This window comes from Pogonomyrmex barbatus, unplaced genomic scaffold (assembly GCF_055798465.1).
Source record: "Pogonomyrmex barbatus isolate J1 unplaced genomic scaffold, ASM5579846v1 scaffold13, whole genome shotgun sequence".
Lineage (NCBI taxonomy): Eukaryota > Metazoa > Arthropoda > Insecta > Hymenoptera > Formicidae > Pogonomyrmex > Pogonomyrmex barbatus.
In genome coordinates, this window is record NW_028297109.1 from 7,408,971 (window position 1) to 7,421,687 (window position 12,717).

A 12,717-nucleotide genomic window follows, 5' to 3' on the forward strand; every position below is an offset into this window, starting at 1 on the left:
CCGCGAGAATAGAAACGAGTTTACGGAGGCAGGCAGACAAAATCGATACACATCGCGTTAATAATGAAGCGGCAAGGTCTATAACCTTCCGCAAGTCGGAAATCGACCTTTCTCGCGAGCAATATAAAGATACGATATGTATCTCTTTTTCTTTCTCTCTCTCTCTCTCCTTCTTCCTCATTCCCTTTACGCATGGTATTTCCGCAGAGGCGACTAGCCGCATTCGCGACTCGGCCTACGCGAGCTCTTTGATCTACGCGAACGTGTGATTCGTTTCCTATCCCTTTCTTTTTTTTTTCTCTCTTTTTACTCTTTCTTTTTCCCGCACGAGATACGCAGTTCCGTACTCCCGGCGTGCGAAAATTCCAAATCCCTGCCTGCCGTGAATCGCGTGACAACTCATCCGACTTTGGTTACAAATGGTCACGAATCGAGATAAATGTCGGATCGTATGGGCGCACGTTGCATCCCGTATTTGCAACTTTTTACGACGGATATATGGGAGGATTAGTATCGCGATAATCACGCGACGATTAATTGCACGTTATAATTACACGTACCTCTCCGTATTCATCGACTGATCTCGTTACGCTCTGCATACCGAATGTCGTTACGTATTATGCAGTTTGCCGAGGCAACAGGCGATTGCGTTTTTCATTAAATTCGAAAACACATTTCCATCGACTTGCTAATGCGGAATTTTTTGTGCTTCATAAATTCGCTCGGCTAAAAAAATATCCGATATCCATCGACAGGATATTTACAAACCAAATCGCATTCCAGTCCTCCAAACTCTTTAAATATACTTATCAAACAACCGATAAAATACCGATTTATCAACTATACAAGTTATTTTTATATCGAGATACACAACGATTAGTTAATGGAAAAATAGAATGTAAATTTTATACCGCCTAAAGTATTTTGCATATTTTTATAATATATTTTTTTTTTTTCATTGCAATTTCTAATTTTTTCTCGTATTTCACTCATCTGCGCTAATTATTTCAGCGTCTTGTTAGTTTCTCTTTGACATATTGTGAAACGTAATACGCGAAACTCAAGTTTCGAAATGTGAAATGTGTTTTCCGCCGTTTATTCTGAGTTCACCGAGAAGCACCGAAGTAAACTGCACTGGAATTTCGACCTATTAAATTACCATGGTTGATTAGCGGCGCCTCGTTAGGCAACCTTAGTAACAATTATATCTGATGGAAAGAAGATATTACACGGGTAACGTGAAACATTTTCTATTCTCAACAAAACATTAATAATGATCTCATAAGCACATATAACAGCAGAACCGAGCGACGTACAATTAGAGTACAAAAAAATATGAAAGAACACAGTATTACGCATATATAACTGAAATTACAATTGTGATAGCGATTAAATACTGGAGGAGCTTAATACAATTATATAAAATTACTTCGCCGAATAATTAAATTCCGAGTGGGGCGCGTTCTCCATCCCGCGTTCGCTTCTGTTCGCGCGACCCGTAATCGCACTCGGCTTCAAAATGGGAAAGGATTTAATTAGCTTGGGAAAATGGTGTCGCAAGCTCTCGCAAGCGTTTCCGCTCAGGAAGACTAACGCGGCGCGAACGGAGGGAGGTTTATGGACGGGAAGAGGAGAACATACGACTGCCACTTGGCCGCAACATGCAGAAACGGGACTACTTGGCTAGACTTTCGGGCACCCTCGCCTGATAAAGGAACGATGACCAGCTAGACGCGCCGTCGCGCCAAGGCCCGCAAGAAAAATCTAGCCATCTGTATTATTCAGACGGACGTTTCCTCCCTTGCAACTCGCAGCCTCCATCCCGTCCCCCCCCCCTCCCCCCCCTCCCTCCCCCCCGAAATGATCGTCTCGATACGTTTCGCCGCGCTCCGAGTCGTTAGCGGAGAACGCGGCTTGGTTTTTTTTTTTTTTTCTTTTGCGAGAATTGCTTCCGAATTAGATCGAGAAATTTCGATTTGTATGCAAAAATGCGATTCTCTGTCCTCTGTCCCTCCCTTTTTGTATCTTACTTTACGACGCGATTTTATATTTCAAACGAACTCGTTTCGTAAACGATTGCCCGAGGATACGTTCGTGCAATATCCATTTGTTGTTGAAATATGCTAAAACGTATTCTTTCGCTTTTGGTTTACGTTCTCGGGGGGGGGGGAGGAAGGGGGGGAGGTATCATCGGTTGTCTTTGTCCTGCGGAGCGAAATAATACAAGTCTCACAATATTCCTTCATTCTATCATGAAAGTGCGCATCAGCCTTCTTCCTTTTATATTTAAATATACGTAAAAGCTCTTACTCTCGAGCATTACTCTCAATGGCCTGAAAAAAATTATTAGCAATGGCCGATATTTGCCGTGTTGATTTTCTCTGCCGCGTTACGCTGTTACGCTCGAAATATCTTCCGAATATAAGTTCCTTCTTTGATCATCGCAATTGCCGGCAACGTGGAAATGCCGCGAAATAAAACATCGCAATAAACATCGCATAAATGCCGTCGACGGTTTTCATCCTCAGATCATGAGATATTTATTGCATGTCATCCTCTCAATATTGGGTAATTGGAATATATGCATCGTAAGTATCTTCCTACCATCTGCCACGTCTTTGTATATCCCTTCAATCTTGCGAACGTGATGTGATGTGCGAACAGCCGGTTCCAACTCCGAATTTAACACCTTTATATTTGTTTTCCTTGCGGCTACGTGAAATGGGTAGTATATTAAAGAAGAGTTGCAGATGTCCGGAACCCCGAGGTGCCGGCCGGTCAGTTGTAGTAATAATTCTGCCGTTGCTGGCAGAGGTGTACGCGAGAGAGAGAGAGAGAGAGAGAGAGAGAGAGAGAGAGAGAGCTGCTTAATCAATATTAGTAAATCGTGCCGTGGATGCCGTGAAATTTTTTTTTATTTCGTCGAGATTAAAATAATGTAGAATAATACTATAATGGATCTGTCAAGATATCAACGTGCAGATAAGATCCTATCCTGTCGCGGTATAATATATTTAGAAATGATTGAAATATTAACGGTAGGGAAAGATTGCGTGTCAAGGCATCGTCGGGGCTTTTGCTTCCTGGGCCAAGGTCTCCCGTGTATTTTTCCCGGATGACCAACGTTTTCGAAGCAGTTTCCTCTCCGCGTATTTCACGGAGCACATGTGAGAGTTTGTTCCACAAACACTCGCGTGCGGTTCGACAAATAACTCGCGCACTGACTCACGTTACGGTCGGATCCCCTGTGCTGCAAAGCCGAATTTATCCGCCCAAAATTTCATTTCGTGATCCAAACCGCAAAGATTCACTCGAGATGTGTATGTCATAACGAACTTTCAGCCGCAATATCGCGGGCTCCGGTATTTAAAGATAGGACATATTACTGACAGTTCAGGATGAAATACACATCTAATAATTCCGTCGTGAACAAAGACCGACGATCCACCGACGTTTTTTTCCTTTCCTTTCTTGCCCGCATTAATTACTTGCATAGTTAATTACTATACTTGAAGAGTACTCAAAGATAATCTGAAGATTAAGTTACGTAAACCAAGTCGTAAGTATTAATATTTACAGAAGTTGATATTTTTAAATTGCCGTTACATTTGCGTTACATTTAACACCTGTCTGCGAGATGCATCCGCACGTTTAGCGAAATTCTAAGGAAACTTTCCGAAAAAATCTCGCGCTGCTGTTATCAAGTCGATGCCGATGAAGAAATCGTGACGATACGTTGATGCACCTTGAGGGAAGCGTGCCAAGGTCACCATGGTCGGTGCACGTGGAGAACGCTTTCCGGAGCCATATCGTCCAGTTTCGGTTTACTGGATCCCTTCGATCCTCCCGAATTGTTCCCTACATGGAATTCCTCCTACGTTCGCCCCCGTTCGGAAACTTTCATTTCATTATTTCATTGAATCGCGATCATTCGGGACAAGTGACATAAAGGCGAGTCGAAAGGAGCGCTAAGGTGGTGTATCCTTTACGGCTGACTTGACGAAACTAGGACATGCCGTGAGATCGATATGTCACTCGTCTCGTCCAGTTTCGATTCGGTATTCCGGATCAATACCGGTGGTTAGGCCATGCAAACCGAAGCTCATCGTCATTTAAGAGGACAGAATGAAGGAACGGGGGAGACCGAGTGAGGGATTTCTCAAAAATCAGCTTGCAAATCACCGGAAAATCTATTATATAATATAATCTCACTTCTTGCATAAATGCAACTGTTCCTTATCTGAGACAACTTCCATGCGACAAAGATCGATATGGGGAATATTCCGTAACAAGCTTGTACACCAGAATCTTAATTTCGATTTGACAATGCATGTCTTGTTGAAGAATTACAAAGTAAAATTACAAAGTGAACGAGAGATCTTTAATTAAATCTCACTAAGGACACGCCCGTAAATTTCGTCCGTCTATTTCAATATACTTAGTTAACTAGTGAATTGATTACTCAAAGTTGAATTGCCATCGCTAAGTCTATATGAAGACCGTCTGCCATTAGACTTGAGGAAAAGCCAAAGTTGTCACCATTGTTTGTTTTACTTAGCTCGAAATAACTCGACATTTCGGTCGAAGGAAAAGTACTTTACATTATGAACTTATGTTTATGAACTTTAATAAATTCATTCAGTTTAATCGCTAATAACAGCGCCGTCAGAATTCTTTAACAAATATTTTTCTACTTACAAACTTTGGTTACAATTTAGTTACATTTTTTTATTTTTTTCTTTAATGTCATTTTTTTATTACAAGTTTTAATCCGCTTTGCTCCTAGTTATTCGTTATACGAGTCTCCTCCTGTAGCCGAAACGAATTCAAATCTTAAATTTTTATCTTGTATCATTTAACTTGCGCGCCTTGCTACGTTTAATAAATATTTTTACTTTTATTTTATTTTAAACGATACTTATTTTTGCTCGTTCGTCTTTATTTACACTTTATTATTTTTCTATTCCTCTTTGCGTCCTTTTGCGCGTTTTGACGCGCACAATATTGTAAAGCCCCGGTGTAAAAGTTGAAGTCTAATGCCCCGGGATAAACACAATTATTACAACGGATGGAAGCTGAGAATCGCAGTTCCAGAAAGGGTCCTCTCCTAAATCCCACGAGCACCTGCGACGCGGGAATCCGTGGCCGACCTGTGCAAACGGGTAACATTCTCGCTGCAATGCGAAATACGAGATGAAAATGGAGCATTACGGACGACCCGTACCTACTTTGTAACTGCGATATTCCTCCCGACCCTTATGTTACAAGCATGCGAATGCCGCATTTACGTAGAACGAAATATACATTATCGATCGGTCCAATACCCCCGTGGCGACGCGAATACATTAGGATGTTCGTAGGATTGACACGAACACGTGGCGATTTCTTTTATTCAACGAAACATCTAATCTCCTTGCGGAGAGGACTACTAACCAACTATCAACGACGAGCGAACATGCACGCAGCTGTCCGCGTGTGTTTTCGCGTCGCGAACGATCGCGGCCTAATGAAAATTACTTAAAAAGTATCCTAATGAAAATTATTAAAAGAATATTACGGGGCGATTACGACAACGATCACGACGCGGAACGCCAATAACAGAACGGCAATCACGTGAACGCAACGCCGCGGTCGTAGAAAATAGCTTTCTCAATCGTAAGGAATAAGAATACGTCGTCGTATCGACGACCGCTGGTCGATGATCTTAGAGTCTTCGTTCTTTTTTTCGTATCTTCCTGAGGAGTGAGCCTCAAATCGGGATCGAGGGAATATTTTGCGGGACTTGAGAAATGCAAAAATGTGAAAACGCGAATGAAATCCTTGAAATTTAAAATGTGTCATTAAATTTTTATGTTTTTTTTATATCAGAACGCACGCTTGACGTTCGTCGATCGGAGCTCGTAGAAGAAAAACTCCAGAGCGGTTATCTCTTATTCCTCGAACATCTCTCTGTATCTCGTTCATTTTATTCGCCTCATTTCCATTCCCCTTGTTTGAGCGCCATGGTGTGATTCACCCGTGATGTCAGTCAGGATTCCCTATCATTGCATAATATTGCAAAAACCTGACAGCTTCAGTCCGGCAGCAGCGGGATGTGATGCGAAACCGCTTTTATATTGAAAATATAATAAAAACCTAAGCCTGAAACGGGTTTTGTCGCAAGAATCTCGCAAGATGATAATTCTTTTTTCTCCTCTTTTTTCATCTTTTCCTTCATTTCTCGGGGACTCGTCAGGGGAATTCTCCAAGACATCGTTCGTCCTGTCTTCAATTGTTTCCGACAGGTTACAGTAAATTTTAATGATATTTCTTTTAACGGCATGTGTCGGATATAAACACATGTTCTAAAAAAAGGAACATATCATGAAACTATTCTGAATAGATTACAATTGAATTTATTCTAGAAAAAATAATAAAAATCTAGGAAATAACAGGAAAAATTCCAACTCTTATGCTTTATTTCAGAAACATGTAGGTTAAATACAACATTCTAAACTGTTGTGCGCTCTACTTTAAACATGAAAATATTTTAAGCGAGAAACTACTTCTTCACGATCGAGTGATGTGCGAATCTGGGACTTGATTGAATAAAATCAGATAAAATCAGATTGAAAATTTATAATTTTATTCGCATTTAACGGAAATTAAGCGGCGGAATACAATTCATTTTTTTTTTTTTTTGGTCCATGGATGAATCAGCAGTCGATACGATATATCGCGACGTTCATTCGCTCCATTAGGAAGCTGTTCTGTCGATGCGCGTAGAACTTGTTAAAATAGACACACGAGCGAGACGAGGCTTCCCTCCCCGAGGGAAAAACGGCCACCACAAACGGCCTCCGTCGTAGTCTCGTTAAGGGTCGGTCGATCCGTCATTTTCAGATCAATCCGGTCGATAAAAAGAGCATGGCGACCGCGGAAGCGGGAGAGGGAGAGGGTGCGAAAACCGGGTGCGAGACGACCGCGTAATTTGTCGCTGGGGTTACCCCCGTCGTCGCTGGATCTCCGTTCGATTTTCTCATTATCGCGGGCGAAGGAGACGAAGGAGACGAAGGAGAGAATCCGACGAGCGGGACGGCGAACACGCTCTCGCGTCTGTTGAAATCGCTGATGTCTAATAGCTTGAAGTATAAGACGGTAAATAAAAATGGGCGATAAATTACATGGCGTTACATCGCGGAATATTAAAGGGTGAGCAGATAATTACCGTCCGTACGAATTAGAATACGCTGTTTGCGCAACGCGACGCAAAGAATGTATATATATGTATATATATATATATATATATATACATGTTATTTTTCTTTCAACGAATCACGCGAAATGATGGAAATATTTTTGATTGTTTTTTTTTTCAAATTTTGTAGATGATACGAAGAGGAACGATTAATTAACACAAGAGACATCCGACGCGCGCGTAAGGTGAATCGCGAGTTTACTCAATCGCGTGTAAAATGCAGAATTGGCAAGCTGCAACTGCCAATTAAAGCATGTTAACGCATTGTGCGGTGAAATCGCGTTGGTAGAAATCGATTATCGACAATCCTGCTTGGCAGACAAAGAGGTATTTCAATATCCTGATGTCTCTCGTTCAAGCCAAAGCCCATTGGCTTTTGGCTTTGTAATATCAACCAAATTTCCCTATCGCTATTGCGAAATCTAACTCGTCGAATTAACCTTTTATCACGACGAAGCCACCTTCAGCAATTTGCCAAGTATCAATAAAATTAAGATCACGAGCGATTTAGCGTAAAGTTTTGTTTTATCTCGCAAATTAACTGTGCTTGATAAAGTCCAAGGCACGAAGTCTGCATTAGCATTTTAAAGAGTTTGAATTATCAGTGACAAGAATCACAGAGCATTCGTCGTGAAAACAACAAATCAATACACGTGTGCAAAGACAATAAAGAATCATCCTTTTTTATTAAGAATCGCCGATTTTTATAAGCGAACGAACGTGACAAATTCACGAGCGATACGGAAATAATCGGAGGATACCAAAGAAACGATCAGATTATTATCCTCATCACGCTTTAGAAACTAACGCTAGATCAGGAAGTTTTCTGGGTTATAACAATTGTTTTTAATAGGACAAAAGTTGTCTGAGTATCCGAGCGATACTTCTAATCGCGATCTCTGAATTTATGACACGCTACATCAATATCTTTGATTCGTTACTGAAATGAGGATTGCAACTGTCCATGGCGCGAAAGTAAATAATATGTTAGTCTAAATTTTTGCAAGAAGCTAGAGAATATGCCACGTGCCAAATGTCAAAATTTCGAAGAAAGAAATCTCGCAATAATTACGAATTACTATATAGCCGTGTTTTTTTTAAGAGCACTTCTAACATTTAATCGCATTAGATTTAACCTTCCTAACAACGAGGTAAAGATAATCGTGAATGGGAATCTCTTGGAAATTTCGAATCGTTCATAATCCTCCATAGTAATTTATCACTCTCCAAGAAGATTAGTGAAGAGATAGTTGTGATAACACAATCAAACAAAGAGAGCAGTAGCTGCAGAGAGCGTAAGCTTGATCACACAGATCCCTTTAAAATTTTAATCTGGCTTAAACACCCAGTTTAATGAGGTATTGCAAGCAAAATTTGATGCGTAAGATCCTTATAATACGTGGTGATATTAACCGCAACTGGCTCGAGATTTTAGCTCTGGTCGTAATCTCTTTATCTCTTATCAAACTCCGGACGGAATTTGCATAATTTTGAAATAATCCCTCGTGGCGAAGTGAGCGAGCAGCCATTCCGAGAGGCAGAGCATAATGATCCTACAATATCAACATAAGATCTTCGTCGTCCATCCAAGGAAATCAGTACGCTCGTATTGTATTGTCGCCATTATGTCTGCACACATGCGTGCTCGAATAGCGTGCTGATGAAAAATGTGTCTATCGCCGACGAAGAAACACCGATCTTTCCAACCCTCCTCACTAAATCTTTTTTTGCAAGGACGTTTATTTTTACAAAGATCAATCCTACGCCCTCCTGTCTCTATTATTCAATCGGGTTTTAAGGTGATTTCAGTAACTACTTACTCCGTCGGAAGTAAAAGCGATTTCCTCTTCCAGTGAATAATTTCAGCAATTTCTATTTTGAGCTCGAATCTCTTTTAGGCAGCGTCCCGGCAACAACCAGAAAACAAATTTTAATCGGCTTTTCCATGCAAATCAGATATTGTCTGTGTTGGATTAATCGTCCGACGATTTTCCCAGGATGTTTCCTCTCGTTTTCCCTTTGCGATATCGCTTATCACCGAGTTATCCTGAAGGACCGATCGATCGTTGCGCCCAAAGCCCTTATCTGAAGGAGCGAGAGGGTTTCTCTCAAGGTCGCGTAAAGTGCGTAACCTTCTTTCAAGGACGAGCGCATGCTCCGCTTTACACGTCGGTCGCGTTTCGTTCGAAGCATCAACAGGGTTATTTCGTAACGTAAATGTCGAACCGCGATCACAAAGTTTGCCAATCTCGACGTTAAAATTACAATTCCTTTAGGAAACATAAAATAGAAAGGGGAACAGAAAAAAGTCCACGGTCATAGGAAGATACGATCTCGCTAGAAAATCTTCGTAGTCTTCGGTCGCTCTAACTGAAGAGCGTTTCTCTTTTTTACTCTCGTCGGATTTTATTTTCCCCGAGTTCTCTTTTACTGATTCCTTCCAGCATATCGCCTTTACATAAAAGATGATAAGCGGCCAACGATCGAATCGCCATGCCGTATTTATAGAGATTTATTTGTTTCATATTTCCTGAATAATTTCACGAGCTCTTCAAGGTCGATTGTCGATCGAATCTTTTCGCGTCCAAGGACTCGTTTTATTATTTACGGAACCACCCGTGGGGCCGGTAGGGCCAATGGAGCCTCTCGTAATTAGGCGTAGAGAAGAGAGACGGCCGTGCAGCTGTTCGGCAAACGATATTAATTAAAATCCATTAACGAAGCCGGCTGACACTAACTGTGTGACGTGTGATATATTATAATGTCACTCTTAGCTGAGATGTATGCCGAAACCGGAGAAGGTAGCGATCCAACTCTCCAATTTATCCTGTAGGACGTGAAAGGGGCGAGAGATTAGTTCCGAGTGGCGGTTTATCGTTATAATATACAAAATATGTTATTTTTGTTTTTATTTCTTTCCCCCGCCGTATAAAAAATAATTATCATTTTGTGCAATGCGAGAGGGGAGTCTGGTGCCGCAAACGGCGGAGTCACGTAAATTTTTTATCTATATATTTCTACGACGTATCAATAATATGGACGTTTGTATGCCTATCAATGATATCACCTATCAATAATATAGACCAGCATGTGTCATAAATTGGGATAATTTCAAATTCATGTGTCACGAAATGGTATAAAAATGATGTTTACAGAGATATAATAAATAAATTAAAAAATTTTTAAAAAGTAAAAAGATCTAATTTTGTTAGAATCTTTAATGTTTAAATTATCCAATAAGATTAATTTTATGCAATTATTATGACATATGTATCGATAACTTATTATTAGTTTTTTTTCATAACGAGTTAACTTTGTAACTAATTGGGCGACATTTACCAAACATACCAATATAATTGATGAAAATATAAAATTCAAAAATTGCGGGTTAACTTCGTAATGAGTTTCTGTTCATCACATAACTGCGTAACTTTATTATATATGTAGCTTGGCGCGAAACATTACTCGTGTCTTTTGATGAATAATCAATCGTTTTACAACTAGTTTTATAACTATTATTTATGTTTTAACTTTTTATCTTTCACGACTTTACAGGATCACGATTATGACTCAGAAATGTAGTATCGATAATGGTCAAATTTTATTAAACTATAATATATTTTTATTTACATTCTTGATATATATATAACATGTGACATTTTGCGAAAAGTTAGTTTTTCTATGAAACTAAAAACAAGAAATTATGAATTCACAACCATTGTATTTTGTTTTACTGACAATAGTTTTCACTCTTGTACTTACAATGCTACCTGTAGTACATGCAGTAACTAAAGTCGATGCTATAATAGGACCATGTCCTAACCATGTCCTAAAAGGACAATGGCCTATAGGTATATATGATTATTGTTTATTTATTTATTTTTTTTTAACAATAAAAATTATTTGTATTAATATCAGATCTTATTTTTATTTAAAATTAACATATTAGTTAATATCTACCTTTTGACATTATTATAAATTGACAGATACATCTAAATCTATCTTTTATATTAATATAATCATAATACATGAAAAAGATTTTAATATTCCGTAAAAAATTGTAATGTTTAAATAGAAATATCTAATTATACACTATTGCAAAATATATTTTATATCTGTGTATGTTTTACAGGAATCAAGTGTTGAAGAATTATACTTCGAAGGTATTAATTTGCAACCATGAAAGTTAATTTTATATGTATTAAAATGATAAAATAAATAAATACTTAAAATGTATTAGTTTTTAGTTATTTTTGACAATAGACAATTTCAATATACAATTTCATCAATATATTATCTGAAACTGGCGATAATTCAAAAACAATGCATTTTCGGATTTATGTTCATATCAACTTTTTTTTTACTTTTGAATCTCCAATCACCCTCCTGTAATTGACTTCAACTTATGGAACAAACTGTATATTTTAGGTAATATATTATTATAACATAAACATAAACAGAAAAACATATAACATATACTAGTCTAGAAAAATATATATATATTTAATATATAAATATATATATAAATATAATATATATATATATTTATATATTAAATATATATATATATATATATATATAAATAATACATTTAATTTACTAAAGTCTTCCTGCACTAGAAGAGATTACGCGAAGCATGGCTCGATCCCCAAAATAAGAAGAGAGGGAATAAGGAAAAACGAAAGAATATAATCCCTCTCTCTCTCTCTCTCTCTCTCTCTCTCTCTCTCTCTCTCTCTCTCTCTCTTAGCGTACATTTCTTCCATGATATTCTTGAATTGACGAAGGCATAATACGTGGATAGGCCGTACTAACAGCTCCGTTAAAGGGTGCCGTGTCTATGGAATATTTACCCTGGATTTCACGTATTCTCATTGTCGTTCTTGATTCGGCTATTTCCTGGTCTGCTACCTCGGGGATAATAAAGACGAAAATGAAGAATCCACTTTGCTAAAGTAATCATCGCGTAGAACGAGGGCACGCTATTGCTAAATTTCTCCGGTTATTTCAGTATTCGGCATGAAATAATAAAGCAGCGAGATTTTCCGGATGTTTAAATATAAATAAACATTTCCGTGTCCTGATGGAAATAAAAATATCGTACCGCGCTACATGTTCAATTTCATTTACGATATCAATTTTTATATATAGCCCTTTCACTAGATTGAATTGGCTTATGCGATCGTGCGTTCATTGATGAGTTTATTAAAATGTGCTTTTCAACATTTTAATTTCCATCTTTTGCTATTCTTCTCACGAGCAAAATGGAACAAAGAAGAAACGCGCACAACTACGGCACGAAATGCTCCACTTGAGTGAAGTAATAGTTTGCCACAAAGATCGGAAAGAAAAGCACTTCTAAAAGAGAAAAGGGGCACAAGGAGGCGTGGATGTATAGTAGATCGATTGACAAACGGTGAACGCCTATTTGCAGTAGGATAATACTGGTAGTCATGGAGGGATTTATATATCATCCTTTA

At 38.7% G+C, this 12,717-nt stretch overlaps 2 protein-coding genes across 9 annotated transcripts in view; one reads left to right on the forward strand and one right to left on the reverse strand.

The window, feature by feature from the left end:
• Positions 1-12,717, reverse strand: part of LOC105433940 (phytanoyl-CoA dioxygenase, peroxisomal-like) — a 36,822-nt gene that overhangs the window by 5,366 nt on the left and 18,739 nt on the right. The window contains exon 1 of one of the 6 annotated variants that reach the window (XM_011649454.3): positions 9,058-10,046. The exons of the other annotated variants lie outside the window; for them this stretch is intronic. The gene's annotated coding sequence lies outside the window, so the exon portion shown is untranslated. Of the gene's footprint in view, positions 1-9,057; positions 10,047-12,717 lie in introns of those variants that run through there. 6 annotated transcript variants of the gene reach the window in all.
• The window catches only part of LOC105425566 (uncharacterized), a 28,158-nt gene that overhangs the window by 1,081 nt on the left and 14,360 nt on the right, over positions 1-12,717 (forward strand). Inside the window, exon 1 of one of the 3 annotated variants that reach the window (XM_089072564.1) lies at positions 7,342-7,564. The exons of the other annotated variants lie outside the window; for them this stretch is intronic. The gene's annotated coding sequence lies outside the window, so the exon portion shown is untranslated. Of the gene's footprint in view, positions 1-7,341; positions 7,565-12,717 lie in introns of those variants that run through there. 3 annotated transcript variants of the gene reach the window in all.